Source organism: Lissotriton helveticus, chromosome 3_1, assembly GCF_964261635.1.
Source record: "Lissotriton helveticus chromosome 3_1, aLisHel1.1, whole genome shotgun sequence".
Taxonomy (NCBI): Eukaryota; Metazoa; Chordata; class Amphibia; order Caudata; family Salamandridae; genus Lissotriton; species Lissotriton helveticus.
The window spans coordinates 593,666,262-593,682,571 of NC_136061.1; the positions used below are offsets into that span (position 1 = coordinate 593,666,262).

Here is a 16,310-nt window from a genome sequence, read left to right on the forward strand (position 1 = left end):
TTGATTGCAATAAAAAGATTTTTTTTAAATCCAATGTCCTCTCGCTTGCCATTGGGATGGAATGCTTTAGCAGACAGGGGAGCAGACAGACTGTTGAGATTTAAGGGGTGAGGGTACCAACAAGCCTTTGCAACGGCAGCCAAAGAAGTAGTCAAAAAAGGTGCAGTGTCGGACCAGCAAGTTACAAGTGACACCATGAGCAGGTAAGTCAGTGCAGGCCCAAGCAAGCAGCGGAGACCACTGGAACCAAAGAAGACCCTCAAGAGGACCCACGGGCCGATGGCACACGAGTCGCAAGAGGACCTCGAGCAGCTCAGTGCTCCTGGTATCAGTCGTCTAGACCTGGACAGCAAACTGTGGATGCCGCCGATCAGAGACACGATTCTGCCCTCCTGCTGCTGAGTCAAGCTCGAGCAGCAGCAGACAAGTCAATAGGACTCCTGTCACAAGGAGGTGTGACCACCTCCCAGACAGGACTTGGTGTTTAGGGACAGGGTGGGGGAGCTTTTCAGCACCACTCAGACTGCTTGAAAAGCACATTTGATGCCCTCCTTGCATTCAATCAATCAATCAATCAATCAGCACATTTGTAGAGCGAGCATGGTCCGTCGGCTTGGGGGCGGTGCCAAGGGCAGGGGGCCACCAGGAGTCGTCCCAGGTCGAGGGAGATGTTCCCAGGATGAGGACTTCCGTCTTGTCTGAGTTCAGTTTCAGATGGCTGAGCTTCATCCACTCCGCGACGTCCTTCATTCCTTCCTGGAGGCTGGCTCTGGCGGGGTCATTGGTGAGGGAGAGGATCAGCTGGGTGTCTTCGGCGTAGGAGATGATGTGTAGGTTGTGTTGGCGTGCGATGGCTGCAAGGGGGCTCATGTAGACGTTAAAGAGGGTGGGGCTGAGCGAGGATCCTTGCGGAATGCCGCAGATGACTTCGGTGGCCGCGGATCGAAAAGGGGGAAGGCGGACTCTCTGTGTTCTTCCGGCGAGGAACGAGACGATCCACTCCAAGGCCGTTCCTTGGATTCCGGTGTCGCTGAGGCGTTGTATCAGGGTGCGGTGGCATACGGTGTCGAAGGCTGCTGAGAGGTCCAGGAGGATGAGGGCAGCTGTTTCCCCGTTGTCGAGCAGGGACCTGATGTCGTCGGTAGCTGCGATAAGGGCGGTCTCGGTGCTGTGGTTTGCTCGGAAACCGGACTGCGAGGGGTCGAGGGATCTGTTTGTCTCGAGGAAGGCGGAGATTTGTTTGTTGACGGTCTTCTTGATGACCTTGGCAGGAAAGTGGAGGAGCGAGATGGGGCGGAAGTTCTTGAGGTCCGTGGGGTCCGCGGTGGGTTTCTTCAAGAGGGCGCTGAGCTCGGCATGTTTCCAGCTCTCCGCGAAGGTGGCGGATGCAAAAGAGCTGTTAATGATGTCCCGGAGTTGGGGTGCGATGATGGTGTCGGCTTTGTTGAAGATGTGGTATGGACAGGGGTCGGTGGGGGAGCCGGAGTGGATGGTGTTCATCGTGCGGGTGGTGTCTTCGGTGCTGATCGGGGTCCAGTTGCAGAGGGTGGTGGTGGTGGGTGCTGGTTGGGTGGTTGGGTGCGTGGTCTGTGCGCCGAAGCTGTTGTGTATATCGGCGATCTTGCGGTGAAAGAACGAGGCGAGTGAGTAGCAGAGGTCCTGCGAGGGTATGATGTCGTTGTTGCAGGCGCTGGGGTTGGAGAGCTCCTTAACTATGTTGAAGAGTTCCTTGCTGTTGTGGGTGTTGTTGTCCAGATGTTCTTTGAATGTTGTCCTTTTGGAGGTGCGGATCAGCTGGTGGTGTTTGCGGGTGGCGTTCTTGAGGGCTGTCATGTTCTCCGATGTCTGGTCGTGGCGCCAGGCTTTCTCGAGGGTGCGGCAGGTTTTCTTGGAGTTTTTGAGGTCGTTGGTGAATCACAAGGCTTTCTTGCTGCTGGGTCTGTTGGGAGGGTTCTTCAGTGGCGCGAGGTCATCGGCGCAGTTGGTGAGCCACTGTGTGAGGTTGCGGGCTGCTTCGTTGGGGTCCCTCGTGTTGGTGGGAGGGTTCTGGCTGAGGGAGGTGGTGAGTTGGTCGGCAGTGATCTTGCTCCAGTTTCTGCGGGGACCCTGTTGCGGGTGGTGGTGGTGGGTCGTGGTTCTCCTGAAGTTGAAGTGGACGCAGCTGTGATCTGTCCAGTGTTGTCCGGTGGAGTGGCTATAGGAGATGTGCCTGCTGGAGGAGAAGATGGGGTCTAGCGTGTGACCAGCGTAGTGGGTGGGGGTGTTCACCAGTTGCTTGAGTCCGAGGTTGGCGAGGTTGTCCAGGAGGGCGGCGGTGTTGCTGTCATTGTGGTTCTCCAGGTGGAAGTTGAGGTCTCCTAGGAGGATGTAGTCTGAGGAGGTAAGGGCGTGCTGGCTGATGAAGTCTGCGATGGCTTCGCTGAATTGTGTGCGTGGTCCCGGGGGTCTGCAGATGAGGTGCCTCTGAGGGTGGTCTTGGGGTCGGTGTGTATCTGGAAGTGGAGGTGCTCGGCGGCGGTGAGGGTGTCGTCGGAGTTGGTCGTGATTCGGATGGTGTTTTTGTGGACGATGGCGATGCCTCCTCCGGTTTGGTTGACGCGGTCCCTCCAGGTGATCTTGTAGTCCTCCGGGATGGCTATGGCGATGTCAGGGGCTGAGGAGGTGTTCATCCAGGTTTCTGTGAGGAAGGCGACGTCTGGGTAGGTTGTGTCGAGGAGGTTCCAGAGTTCGACGGCGTGTCTGTGGACGGAGCGGGTGTTGAGCAGGATGCACTTGAGGTGGGTGCTGTTGGTCCCTGTCTTGGTGGGTGCGGTGCTGGTTCGCAGGCAGGAGAACTTGCAGGCTTGGCAGGTGAAGGGTCCGTGGGTGCGTTTCGGGTTGGCCCGGTAGCAGCAGGGGGTCCGGCCGTCGTTAAATGCGTTGAGGGTGGCGGCGTCGTAGGTTCGTCGCGTGGGGTGGACTCATCGGGGGCCAGGGGTCCTGGCGCTGGGCGCGATCCAGGCGCGGACGGGCGGAGATGGGCTTGCCTTCGGCATGCCAGCGGTGCGCCCGCTGCGTGGTCGCTTCGAGGTCTCCATAAGTACGTAACCGGGAGGGAGGAGCAGCTGAGTGGCGGGAGCGGGGCAGCGAATGGGCTGGCGGGGGGCCGGCGGCAGGGAGGCAGCGGCGGGAAGGGGGAAAATCTGGAGGTGGGCGGCTCCAGTCCAAACCAGTTCACATATAATACTATAAAAAAAGTAAGTTCTACTGAACTTTTAGATTGGGTGTTAAGGGTCTAGCAGAACCCTTTCTTCAATCTTAGGAAGTTTAGTTCACACAACACCTAGACACAGTGTCTTTAGTAATGGACCTCAACGAGGCCCAGTCTTCTAGATACAGAGGGCTTACGTTCCAGGAACTAAGCCACTGTGTAGCTCTAGGAAATTAAAGACAGGTAGCAACCCAACCACTAAGCATCTCTTAGAGCAGCTTATCATATATGATCTCCAGAACCCTGACAGGTCAGAGGATCAAGATAAAGAGGGGGGGATGTCCCAGAAGAAGGGGCAAGGGGGTTACCCCTACTGGCCCTAATTCCGAGCATGACCAAGAGGACCCCATATTGGTAAACTCGGATCCCCTAGGGAATAGTGCAGAAGGCACAGAGGGTGTCCCCTTTTTTCTTCCCGGGAGGGTTCAGAGTAGGCAGAGGAAGTCCAGATCTTCTTCTGTTAAGTCCAGTGTTTCAGACGCTTCAATAGGGACCTCCATATCCAGTAAGAGGGGGAACTCCTTGGAAAGGGAGTACCAAATGATCAAACTTGAGAAAGTAAGACTTAAGCTCAGGCGAGATCAGTTGGCCCTTGACAAGGAGTCCCTAAAAGTGCAGAGAACTAGGAAGAAACAGTGACTAGAGTCCCATGGTGGCAGCAATAGTGTCCCCAGGATCAGGGAAACATCCTTTGACACTAGGGACCTGAGAAGAATAGTCTTTACCAGGAGGAGGATGATATCCATAAATGGAACACTGCTTTGGAGAGGGCCTGTAAAGTTCAAAAGGTCCCTCAAGGGCAGTGGGCAGCTATTCTGTGTCTCTCCTTTGCTAACAAAGGTAGAGATAAGCTCCTCACTGGTAGAGAAGAGGGTGCTGACAATTATTAGTTCCTGAAGAGTGCCCTCATTGATGGGTTAGGCTTAACCACTGAACAACACAGGATTAAGTTCAGAGACACGCAGAAGGCGTGGACTGGGAGATTTCAGTGATAATGCTAATAAGACTCTGGAAGGCTGGCTTCATGGAAGCAAGGTACAGGACTATGAAGGATTATACAACTTATTGATGAGGGAGCACACCATTAATAACTGTCAGAATCAACTTTTGCACCAGTATCTGGTGAGCTCTGATCTGACCTCTCCCCAAGGATTGGGAAAGAAGGCACACAAATGGGTTTACGCCAGGGTCAAGCAGAAAAACCATGGTGGTATAGGTGACCAGAAGAAGCAAGATTCTTCTAAGCCCCCTAAACCCCAGGAGAAGAGTGGGGAAAAGGGCAAAGACAAAATGGAGTCTTCTCAAGGGCTCCAAACACCTGCATCTGGGGGTGAGTCCCAAATCTCCCAGAAAGACAAAAAGAAACCTTGGTGTTATATATGTAAAGTGAAGACCAATTGGACAAGAGATGCTGACTGTCGAAGGCCAAGGAACCTACTACCACTGCCCCTAAGGCAACTGCGTCCCCTAGAACGAGTACATGTGGTAGTACAGCAACCAAGGGATTAGTTGAGTTAACCTTGGATTCTGAGATGGGTTCTGACTTAGTCAGAACTCCAGCTCAGGCTGTTCTAGTCTGTGATGATGGCATTGATTGTGCCACCTTACTAGTAAGTCCCACTAATTTGAGCAAGTACAGGCAACAGCCTTTACTAAATCGCAAGGAAGCAATAGCTTTCAGGGACACAGGGCCCAGTGTCACCATTGTGACAGAGAAACTTGTGACCCCTGAACAAATCATACTTCGACATAGGTACCAAGTAACCAATTCTAGCAATGTCAGGACTGATCATTCCTTGGCAGTTGTGAATCTCATCTGGGGAGGGGTAACTGGACCTCAGAGAGTTGTGGTGTCTCCAGACCTACCTGTAAATTGTCTGTTGGCAATGATTTTAGAGACTTCTGCCTAGTAGAGTTCAGGACTCTGCCAGTGTCTTTGCTGTTCCCACGGTTCAGGCAAAAAGGCTTAGTACTGGATCCTGAAACAAATGCACCAGATTGCTCCTAAGAGGGGCAGGAGGGGTAAGGAATTGCCCTCCTCCCAAACTCCCAGTGAGGATCAGTCTCCTGAGGGACATGAACTTGGGCCTAACCAGGCAGAGTTCTTGGGGGAAAGTGGGGGCACTTCCGGGGCAGACTTGAGTTTGAAGCAGCAATCCTGCCCCTCTCTTGAAGAGCTCAGAGAGCAACCTGTTGCTGAGGGAGCAGGGAATGTCAGTGGATCCCATAGGATCTATTGGAAAGATGGACTTCTGTATTCTGAAGATAGAGACCCTAAGCCTGGTGCTACCAGGAGGTTGATAATACCCCATAAGTTCAGAGGTTTTCGTCTCTCCTTGGCACATGATATTCCCCTTGCAGGACACCTTGGTCAAAGTAAGACTTGGGATAGGACTGTCCCTCATTTTCAGTTGCCCAATATGTCTGAGGACAACAAGGAGTTTTGCCGCTCCTTTGTAACTTGCCAAGCTAGTGGTAAGTCAGGTGGCACTAGAAAGCCCCCCTTAATTCCACTCCTAGTGGTTGAAGGTTCCTTTGATAGAGTAGGGATTGCCATTCCTGGAACCCTTAAACTGCATCTGGACACAGTTACATCCTATTAGTGGTGGAACATGCCACTAGGTCTTCAGAAGCAATCCCCCTTAGTACCACTACAGCTCCTTTAGTAGCCAGGGCCCTCCTGGGAATCTTTTCCAGAGTGGGCATCCCTAAGGAGGTCTTAACAGGCAGAGGTACCAACTTCATGTCTAGTTAATCCCAGAAACGTGCATGCAAAAATGGGATGTCTTACTAGCCTGCCTTCTCTTTGACTACAGAGAGGTTCCTCAGAATGGGGTTGGCTACAGCCCATTTGAATTTGTGTATAGACATCCAGTTAGGGGTCCACTATGTCCTTGGCATGCATTCACGTATGGCTGAGTGCATGAAGAAGGTCAGTAAAAAACCCAGAGGCCAGCCAGGAGCTTTAGAAAGCATGGCATGACCAAAAGGCTGTCCTGACTATTTGCCAGACAGGCACGGAATTGTAGGTGTTGGAGCCCGTGGCCCCAGCAGCTTTCCAAGACAAATGGAGTGGCACCCACACAATCCTTGAAAAGAAAGCTCAGGTTCCCTACTTGGTGGACCTAGGCACTCCAAGAAGTCCCCAGAGGGTACTTCATGTGAGCCGCCTAAAAACGTTTGTGGACAGGTCAGCCCTGTACACAAAAGGTTTCAGGTGTGCCACTGATGATGGACAAGAGGAAGAGACTCAGAATGTGTCTATTGATGGAGTAGCCTTGGAAGGCAGCCTTACTGACCAGCAGCAAGCTGATTGCAGGAAGGTCCTCAATCAGTACAAGAATATGTTTTCTCTGACACCCAGTCAAACCACCTGGTGTACCCATGAAGTGGATACAGGTGACAGTGTACCATGTAAAGAACAACATTTACAGACAGCCTGACTCTGATCTCCGCTTCCCCCATGTGGCCGCCCCATCCCAGAAGTGATGCATCGGTACCACTGTGAACTCTGGTTGGGGAAGGGAGAGGGATCTGCCATCGACCCAATCCTAGTTTGTTAGCCACCACTGCAATGGGTGTGCAGTGCCCTCTGAGATCTGGACGCAATCAGACAGTTTCCCCTGATGTTGTGCTCATGGAACTTCAGGTCCCACTGCAGAGCCCGCATATGACATCTGGCATGGTCTACCAGCAGAATGCAGGAGGTCTTCAGGTCCAGTAGCCTGAGGGTCATCCTGACTGAAACCCGGGATAGAGGATGAAAGATCAGAATCATAGCCTGAATATCCCAGACTTGCTGTTCGGGAGGATGGACCAGTAACTGTGTCATGTCCAGAACTGCTCAGATGAAGAGGAGTGTCTGAGAGGGAGCCAGGTATCACTTGGCACGTAGACGGAGAACCCCAGTGAATGCAGGAGGCAGTGGCGGCCGGTAAGTTTTGGGAGAAGGGGGGGCGGACGGGACACACACACACACGCTCACATACACATAACACTCACAACCAGGCGCGCACACACCCACAAACACATTCATTCACAACACTCTTTCCCAAACATTCACACATACACGCACCAAACAACGTAAAAAGAACATAAATCACACTTGGCTTCAGCCAGCTCTGCTCTGCCTCGGACGTTCCAGGAGGCTTGGGACTGCTGCCTTCCCTCATCGAGGGAAGGCAGCAGTCCTATTGTTACATATAGTGGTATGGGGTCAAAAAGACTACTGACCCCACCCCACTCTCTGATGAAGTGTCACTGATTGACACTCGACCCTGGGTGCTTCAGGACTTAAAACTGAAGCGCCCAGGTGTGAGGCAATCAGTGACGCTAGGGGAGGGCCTCAGAAACCTTTGCTGAGCTGAGATAGTCACGCCCAACGGAGCTGTGACTTTCTCGGCCCAGCACAGTTCAGTTCAGCAGCCAGGAGCCAGCGCTAAATGCACATGTGTGTCTCCTGGCTTCTTAAACTGAAAGTGAATAGTGTCTGACAGGCTGACTTTTGTTCAGCCTGACCGACACTGTTCCTACGGTGAAAAAGGAGGTGGGCGGGGCCCTTCCGCCCAACTGGACCAGCCGCGCCTGGCAGGAGGTCAGCCATAGTCTGGAGGTGGGAGACGACAGCTGGGGCGACCCCGCCTTCAACAGCCAGTTGTTGAGATAGGGTAAGACTGGAACCCCTAATCTGTGCAGATGAGCTGCGACCACCGCCATCACTTTCGTGAACACCTGAGGGGCGCTGATAAGTTCAAAGGGGAGCACGGTAAACTGAAAGTGCTCGAGGTCTACCATGAACCGCAGGTAAGGCCGGTGGGCCAGCAGGACGAAAATGTGAAAATAAGGGTCTTGCAAGTCCAGCGCAACCATCCAGTCTCCAGGGTCGAGGGCAGACAGCACCTGAGCTAGCGTCAACATTTTGAACTTCTCCTTCCGGAGGAAGTGGTGACGTTGTTCTTGAGATCCAAGATAGTATGCAGGCCTTTGTCCTGCCTGGGCACCAGAAAGTAGTGGCAATAGCAACCACGTGCTACTTCTGGGACAGGAACTCGCTTGATGGCTCCTTTGGCCAAGAGTGCCAAAACTTCCTGTTGAAGAAGGGCGAGATGATTCTCCAACATGCGATGGTCCTGAGGTGGCATGGATGGAGGGGTCGTCTCAAAGGGGAGGGAGTAGCCCCTTCAGACTATTTGCAATACCCACCTGTCCGACATGACGGTGCACCAGAGGGGAAGGTGATGGCGAATTCTGCCGCCCACTGGCAATAGGTGGCCCTGAAAGGTCAGACTAGAAGGGTTTGGAGGCTGCTGCAGAGGGGGTTGTGGTGGACTGGCACGCCCGCTGGCCCCCAGAACCACTGTGTTGGTTCCCACATCCCCGGCCGCACTTGGGCTGAACAACTTGTGCTGTGGCGGGGCACTCCTTGGGGTGAAAAGCAGACTGCTCAGGGCAGGTGGTGGAGAGGTCCAAGGACTTGGCCGAAGCCCGAGAGTCCTAAAAGCCCTCCAGCACGTTGTCTGCCTTGTCACCGAATAGGCGACGGCCATCAAAGGGCATGTCCATAACGGTGGATTGGACATCCCCTGAAAAACCAGTCAACCTCACCTAGGCGTAGCGTCGACAGGGCTACCAATGTGGAAATCGGCGTACCTAGTGAGTCAGAGGTATCCAGCCCACAGTGGATGGTAAACTTTGCTGCGTCTCTCCCTTCGGCAACTGCACGGTAGAGTGCGGCCCAGGCCTCCTCGGGGCACTGGGGCAGCACTTGTGCCACTGTATCCCACACGGAGTGGGTGTAACAGCCCTACTTACCGACCACAGTCCCAAGCTGGAGGAAGAAAACATCTTCTTCCCAAGATGGTCCAGCTTTTTGGATTCCCTATCAGGTGGTGCGTTAGGGAATGAACGTTTGGAGGTAGAAGCTTGGACCACCAACCTCTCAGGGGTGGGGTGTTGGGAGAGGAAAGTATGGCCGCCCGGGGCCGGGTGTGGCATTGGGCATTCATCCTATCCACAGAAGCCCCTGTGTTGGGCCTGGACCAGGTGCCCAAAAGGATGTCAGTAAGGGCTTCATTAAACGGTAGCAGGGCCTCCAAAGAGCTCGCTTTCGGTTGAAGCACCTCTGTCACGAGATTAGTCCGGACTGCCACCGTAGGTAGCTCGAGATGGAAAGCCTCGGCCGCCCTGAGCAACACCATGGCATGAGACGCTCCCTCCTCCGTAGCGACGGTAGGAGGAGACAACATGCCAAGGTCTGGTGAGGTATCCAGACCACTGGCTTCCCCCAGTTCCTCTCTCCAGTCCGGTTTTTAGTCCAACTGGTCAGTTAAATGGTCTCCAGACCCCTCCCAGTCCTCCTCACCCTCCTCTGGCTGCCAATCTGGTCTCAAAGGGCCAGAGTAGAACAAGGGCACAAAAGTACCCGTCTGCGCTGGATCTGGCGTCGGTTGAAATCTAACTGCCCATTCTGGTCTATGGAGAACAGGTAGCCTTGCAATAGTGAAACATGAAAATGGCTGTCATTCACTATTAGGACATGCCACACACACCAGGGCATGTCCTACCTTACACTTACAATGCACCCTGCCCTCGGGCCTGCCATAGGGGTGTCTGATATGAAGAAAAGGAAAGGTTTAGGGAGTGGCAAGTGGGTGCACGTGCTCAGTCAACATGGCAGTACCAGACTGCACACAGGCTCTCTAATGGCAGGCCTTAGACACATTTTACAAGGATGCTTCTGTGGGTGGCAAAACCAGTGCTGCAAGCCCACCAGCAGCATTTGGTTTACAAGCCCTGGGCACTCCTGGTGCACTGTACTAGGGTCTGGCAAGTAAACCAAATCAGCCAATCATGGAATCACAAATTAATACATTAATTTACAATAGGGAGAGCATATGCACTTTAGCACTGATCAGCAGTGGTAAAACGCCCAGAGTAATATAACAGCCAACAACAGGTCAGGGAAAATAGAGGAGGAAGGCAAAAAGTTCAGGGATGACACTGCAAAAAGGGCCAAGTCCAAGAGGACACAACTGGCGTCGGCTGCGGAAGTGGTGCCGGTGGGATCGGCGCCGGGAGGGGGGTGTAATCAGGTCGAATGCCACAGCGCCAATCCGGATCCAGGCCTGGATCCAAGGGGACCCTGCTGTGCCGGGGTCGAAGCCTCCAGCGTCGAAGGCCCAGGGCCCCCAGCCGAGTCCGCGGGGCCCAAAGGCGCGTTGGCGGAGTAGGGCTGCCCAAAGATGGCATGCATTGCTTCGGAAAATTTGAGAAGCTGGACAGGGGCGCTCCAGGTCCTGGGAAGGGAGGGAAACTCTGAGTCGACCCTTTGGGCTCCGCACGCGGAGCCACGGGAGGGGCAACACCCACATCCCTCACCGGTCGGCCGACCTACGGGGAGAAGTCGAAGAGCAACAATGCTTCTTCGACTTCTTTTTTTGCTTTGACTTACCTGAGAAGTGTGAAGACTTGGAAGAAGACTGGTGGTGGTGGCTCGGCGAATGGCCCCTCGACCTCCCACGCGACCCGGGACCTTGAAAGAAGCCGACTGGCAGGCCTCGAGAAGCTTTCGGGACCGCTCCTTCAAATACTTCAGATTCATGGTCCGGCAGTCGGAGCCCGACTTGGGACGGTGGTCGCACTCCAGGCAGAACAGGCACTTGTGGTGCGGATCTGTCAACGACATCAGTCTGCTACAGTAACCGCAAGCCTTGAAACCGGGCATCCCTCGTGCACCAGGAGTTGATAGACTCAGCAAAAACGGCATCAACAAAAGTCGAGAAAAAGTCAAGTGACTGGAGATACCGCTCTCTCCGGATCTGGGCTGGCTGGCGTAGAAAAAGAAACAATTGACGTCAGCTGCTGCACCATCATCTCGGTGACCATGACACCAATGATGAACGCAGAGCCGACGAACAATACCTTTTGACACGCACGGGTAGCTCGGACGAAAAAATTCCCCGGATCCAGTCTGATGCCTGGGTTGTAATTTTAAAGTAAGGAATCTATAACTAACTGTTTCTTTCGGATACTCATACGTCACTTATATAGCAGGCTCTTCAGTCCTGAGGTCAGAGTGCTTGATTATAAGTGTTCCATGAGAAGGCCACGCGTACAACCTTTAGAGTCAGTTTTCCAGGCTTTGTAAGTGCGGTCAGCCATTTTAATGCATATAGTGGACATCAGTCATTATGAGATGTCGAACTATATAGTGGCGGACCGAACCTCATGTTTGGTATCAAACATGTTAAAACCATGCCCAATCACCAATTCCAGTGTTGGAAGTATGATCCCATGTATTGGGGGGCTCCATAGGGTGCCCCCCTGTACTCCCAGTAACAGCCTTTCAGGGTCTACCAGCAAGCTAGTGCTGCTGCCGACCAAAAAAACCGATTCTGCCGTCCCGCTGCTGAGCCAACCTCGAGCAGGGGATGGTAGAACAATAGATTTCCTGTCACAGGGATGGGTGACTACCTCCCATACAGGACTTATAGTATTGGGCTGGGGTGTGGGTGCTTGGCAGCGCCACTAGACTGCTTTGAAGGGCACTGGTGCCCACCTTGCATATTCCAGTTTGAGCCAGTTCAGAGAGCCTTTGGCTCCCGCCCTGGCGCAAAACTGGACTAAGGCCATGGGAGTATCCTCCCCTCTGTATAGCCCCTCATCTGGAAGGGATCACTGAGTTGTTCAAACCCCTTCCTTAAGGTAATCAAGGGCTTACCTGTGGGGAGTCTTTAAATTTGTCGTGGGACAAGACTCAAACCTGAAACTACGTCGCCCTTCGACAGTCTGGACACTTGGACTTCAACTGGAACCAGGACTGCATCAAGGAAGACTCCTGCTGCTCCTCGTCTTGCTGTTCAAGTCTTCTTTGTCGCCTGTACCTCTGCCAAGTTCTCTAACAAACCTGTGGGCATCAAAGACACCTGAAGTAATCTCATTTGGAGTGAAGGAGTCACTCCCCTGCATCTGCAGGCACCGCAAAGATGCTGACATCAATCAATCAATTATGCCATTTGTATAGCGCACTACTCACCCGGGAGGGTCTCAAGGCGCTTGGGGGGAGGGGTATGCTACTGCTTGAACAGCCAGGTCTTGAGTTGTTTCCTGAAGGCGAGATGGTCCTGGGTCAGCCGAAGGTGGATGGGGAGGGAGTTCCAAGTCTTGGCAGCCAGGTAAGAGAAGGATCTTCCTCCGGCGGTGGCTCTTCGGATGCGTGGTACGGCTGCGAGGGCGAGGCTGGTGGACCGTAGATGGCGGGTGGGCGTGTAGAAGGTCAGGCGGTCGTTGAGGTACTTGGGGCCCAAGTCGTGGAGAGACTTGTGTGCGTGGGTGAGGAGCCGGAACGTGATCCTCTTGTCGACGGGGAGCCAGTGCAGGTTCCTCAGGTGGCTGGAGATGTGGCTGCGTCGGGGGACATCCAGGATGAGTCGGGCGGAGGCGTTCTGGATGCGCTGGAGTCTTTTCTTTAGCTTGGCTGTGGTTCCGGCGTAGAGGGCGTTTCCGTAGTCCAGTCGGCTGGTGACGAGTGCCTGGGTGACAGTATTCCTGGTCTTGGTCGGGATCCAGCGGAAGATCTTGCGAAGCATACGCAGGGTGTTGAAGCACGATGAGGAGACGGCGTTGACTTGTCTGGTCATCGAGAGGGAGGGGTCCAGGATGAAGCCCAGGTTGCGTGCGTGGTCGGTTGGCTTGGGTGCGGTGCCCAGGGCTGGGGGCCACCAGGAGTCGTCCCAGGTGGAGTGCGAAGATCCCAGGATGAGGACTTCCGTCTTGTCCGAGTTCAGTTTCAGGCGGCTGTCCTTCATCCACTCGGCGACGTCTTTCATCCCTTCGTGTAGGCAGGTTCTGGCGGTGTCGGGGTCTCTGGTGAGGGAGAGGATCAGCTGGGTGTCGTCTGCGTAAGACATGTGTACTGCTCCTGTCGTCCTACTGACTTCCTGAGGCTCAGCAACACAGGTGGTGGTTCTGCAGCTCACTTAAGGCCTGATCTGTCCTCTCTGCAATTTTGAGACCAGTATCCTTCATTGTAACCGCTGGGACTGAACCCCTGTGCACTGCAGCGACTTGCCATTGCCAAAGCTTGTTGGATCTACACTCCAGAGATCTTCTAGCTACAAGAAGCTCCAGCATCTCTTCCCTCCAAGCTCAGCGTCCTTACCGCATCCTCTGCACTGTGAGCCTTCATTGTTGGTGAGCTGCTCGGGGTCCTCTTGCAAGTAATGTGCCTTTGCCCTGTGGGTCCTCCCGAGGGTCTACTGCTGCTTCAGTGGGCTCCCCTGCTTGGTCGGGCCCTGCTCCTACTCTTCTGCTATTGGTGAGTCCCTTGGACCTTGCTGGTCCCAAAGTTGCTCCTTCTTCATTCTCCACACCATTTGCGGCTACAAAGGTTTGTTAGTGCTCCAACACCAACCACTCAGTCACTAACATCCCACGTGGGACAGCTTGTGCACGGCTCCTGGTCTTCCTCAGCATCGCCTGGTCCACACAGCTGCAGCGACAAGGTCACTGATTACTCTTCTGAACTTCCTGATTCGGTACGCATTGTGTCTTCTTGCCTGCTGGTCACTTCCTAGTGGCATAGACTCTGTCCCTTCTGCGTGCCGGTTCTTCACTTCCAGAATCCACCCTTGGATTCCACCAGACCTCTTCACCTTATTCTCCTGAGGCATTTTCTACTAGTGTCGTCTACAGAGGTTTCCGACGTCTGTTCACCCCTATGCACCTGGCTCCCCTCGTGTAGGTAACCTGGCTCCCTGGGCATCCACGGGTCGGGTGGCTCTCCAACCTTCCATCTTCTAAGTAAATTATTTAGGGTACTCTGGGAAGGATCTTTCTTCGGTTTAACTGCAACCGCAATTTCTCCATTGACTTCCATTTGGTACGCAGCTGAGTTCCTACTTTGCATGCAGTCTACGTGGGGTTCCTGTGTACTTACCTTGGATGGTTCCTTGTGTCCTTGGCTCCTCTGGATTTTCTGGTCCAACTCCTGTCCTCTGTTGCAGTTTGCATTCCACTTTTTTAGTTTTTGGTTTGGTCTCCCCCTGGAGACTACAGTATATTGTGCTTCTTACCTGATTGCATTTGAAGTATTCTTGTATATTGTGTTGATATCTCCGGGTTGGAGATATAGCAATGTGTTAGGGAGTGTTTTGTAATAAATAGAAGTATTTTTATATAAACACTGTGTGTCTATTTTCATTTAACCCAAACTATGAGATTAAACTAGTAAAACAGGCTGCTCACCTCTCTGTCAAGATAAGCCTGAAGGCTGCTCTACACAGCTACCACATTGAGAGCTTTCCATGGTTCTGTGGTATATAAATAAATAATACCGGATCTAGGTTTGACTAGGCATAGCAATAACAGATAGCTCAATAAATAAGAGTCAAGATTCGAGGTAGTAGGAGTTTGCAGGTTTATTACAGCATAAAGGACAGGAACAGGACAACCTGCATAGGAATAGGATGGCAGGGCCCGGCAGCTGCCGGGGCTGGATCTGGGATGAGCGCGCTCTGGGGAAAGGACTGGCGTAACGTTTAATAACAATACACACGCATATATATATTAAAACAGTTGCATTACAGTACATATGATAGGCGGAGCAGTGGGTGGAGCAAAGGGTGTGACGCGTAGCAGTCGCGAGAGATAAGGGTGAAAGTAGGTGTAACAGGGCGTATACATAGACATGTGATGCAAACGTAACAGAATATGTCATAAATGGGGCGGAAACATGGAGGGGGCTACCTAAGGAGCCGGGACCTCTAACCTAATGGTGCGCGCAAACTGACAATGACGTGTTACTAGGAGAAGCTGGGGGCTATGAACTCTGTGCTAGGAGCAGAGACTGAAGTCTGGAGAGTCAGGGCGACATGTACCTAAACAGTATCTAGTATCTGATGTTTAGAGAACATGTTGATATAAACTAGAAGTCAGGAGGGGAAAGGCTAACAGACTCTAAGACTGGTGCATGCATTATTCTACATGTAGTGCGTGATGAAGAATATTAAATGACCATTAAATACAGTATTTCTCTAACATGGAGACGTAAGGGCTAGACAATGACGGAAACTATTGATGCGATTCAGTAGCTTTAGGAATGCAGAGAAGGAGGGCTGGACTGATAACTAGAATCATAACATACTCTTGGCAGACTCAGAGGCAGAGCCAGGCTGAACCGGGCACTGCGAGGCAGGAAGTAAGTGAAGGGTCAGGGATACAGGTGGGGGCTGTATCGCTCCTCAGCGAGGCTCAGGAGACAGGAGCTGAATCTGGTGTCCGGGCCCTTTTGAGGCCTAGAAACGGGGACTTTACAATGGAATAACGTGCACACTGAGAAACGTGGCAACGTAGCTTTACATAGGCCTGATATTCGTAGTATTCACGAGAGCTGGAAACTGGCATACTAGTGATGGACCTAACTGTAATTGCGTCATTAATCGAACATGGGGAATACATATGCATATTAATCATGCACACATAACATATGATGGAGGACGCGTAGGGACACAGAACATGGCAAAATTTACTTTTCCACATTCCCTCCTTGTCACTACGTTTCCATCAGGAAACATCAATATTCATGATACCATCTATCATTTCATACAGTATCAATTGTTCGTCTCGAATTTTCTTGGAACGGGATTTAGAACGGGACTTGGGACTAGGAATACAAGAGGTAGCACAAATGCCGCAAATCACAGGGCCACATTGTATACAGAGGCAGCAGCTGAATATGATCGCTACTGCAATACCTAGAAAGGACAAGACTTTCCATCCCCAGGCGGAAATTATATTCCAGAACCAACCGGACCATGTCCAGGTGCCTGGATCTTGGTGTAACAGATGGGCAATTTTATGGAGTCTGGTTATAGCTGAATAAACAGACGGCGCGTTATTTGGAATGAAAATGCAGCAACTAGATCCGATGACTCTACAGGCCCCGCCCCTATCGGCCAGTATGACGTCAAGGACGAGACGATTCTGGAGCACGACAATTCTCATAAAGGATTGTTCTTCGGTTAAGTTACCTAGAGCAGAAGTAGTCTCGATCACTACTGCT

General features: G+C 52.6%; 1 protein-coding gene across 7 annotated transcripts in view; it reads right to left on the reverse strand.

Moving 5' to 3' along the window:
• The window catches only part of KANSL1L (KAT8 regulatory NSL complex subunit 1 like), a 3,925,143-nt gene that overhangs the window by 3,363,505 nt on the left and 545,328 nt on the right, over positions 1 to 16,310 (reverse strand). The gene's annotated exons all lie outside the window — the stretch shown is intronic.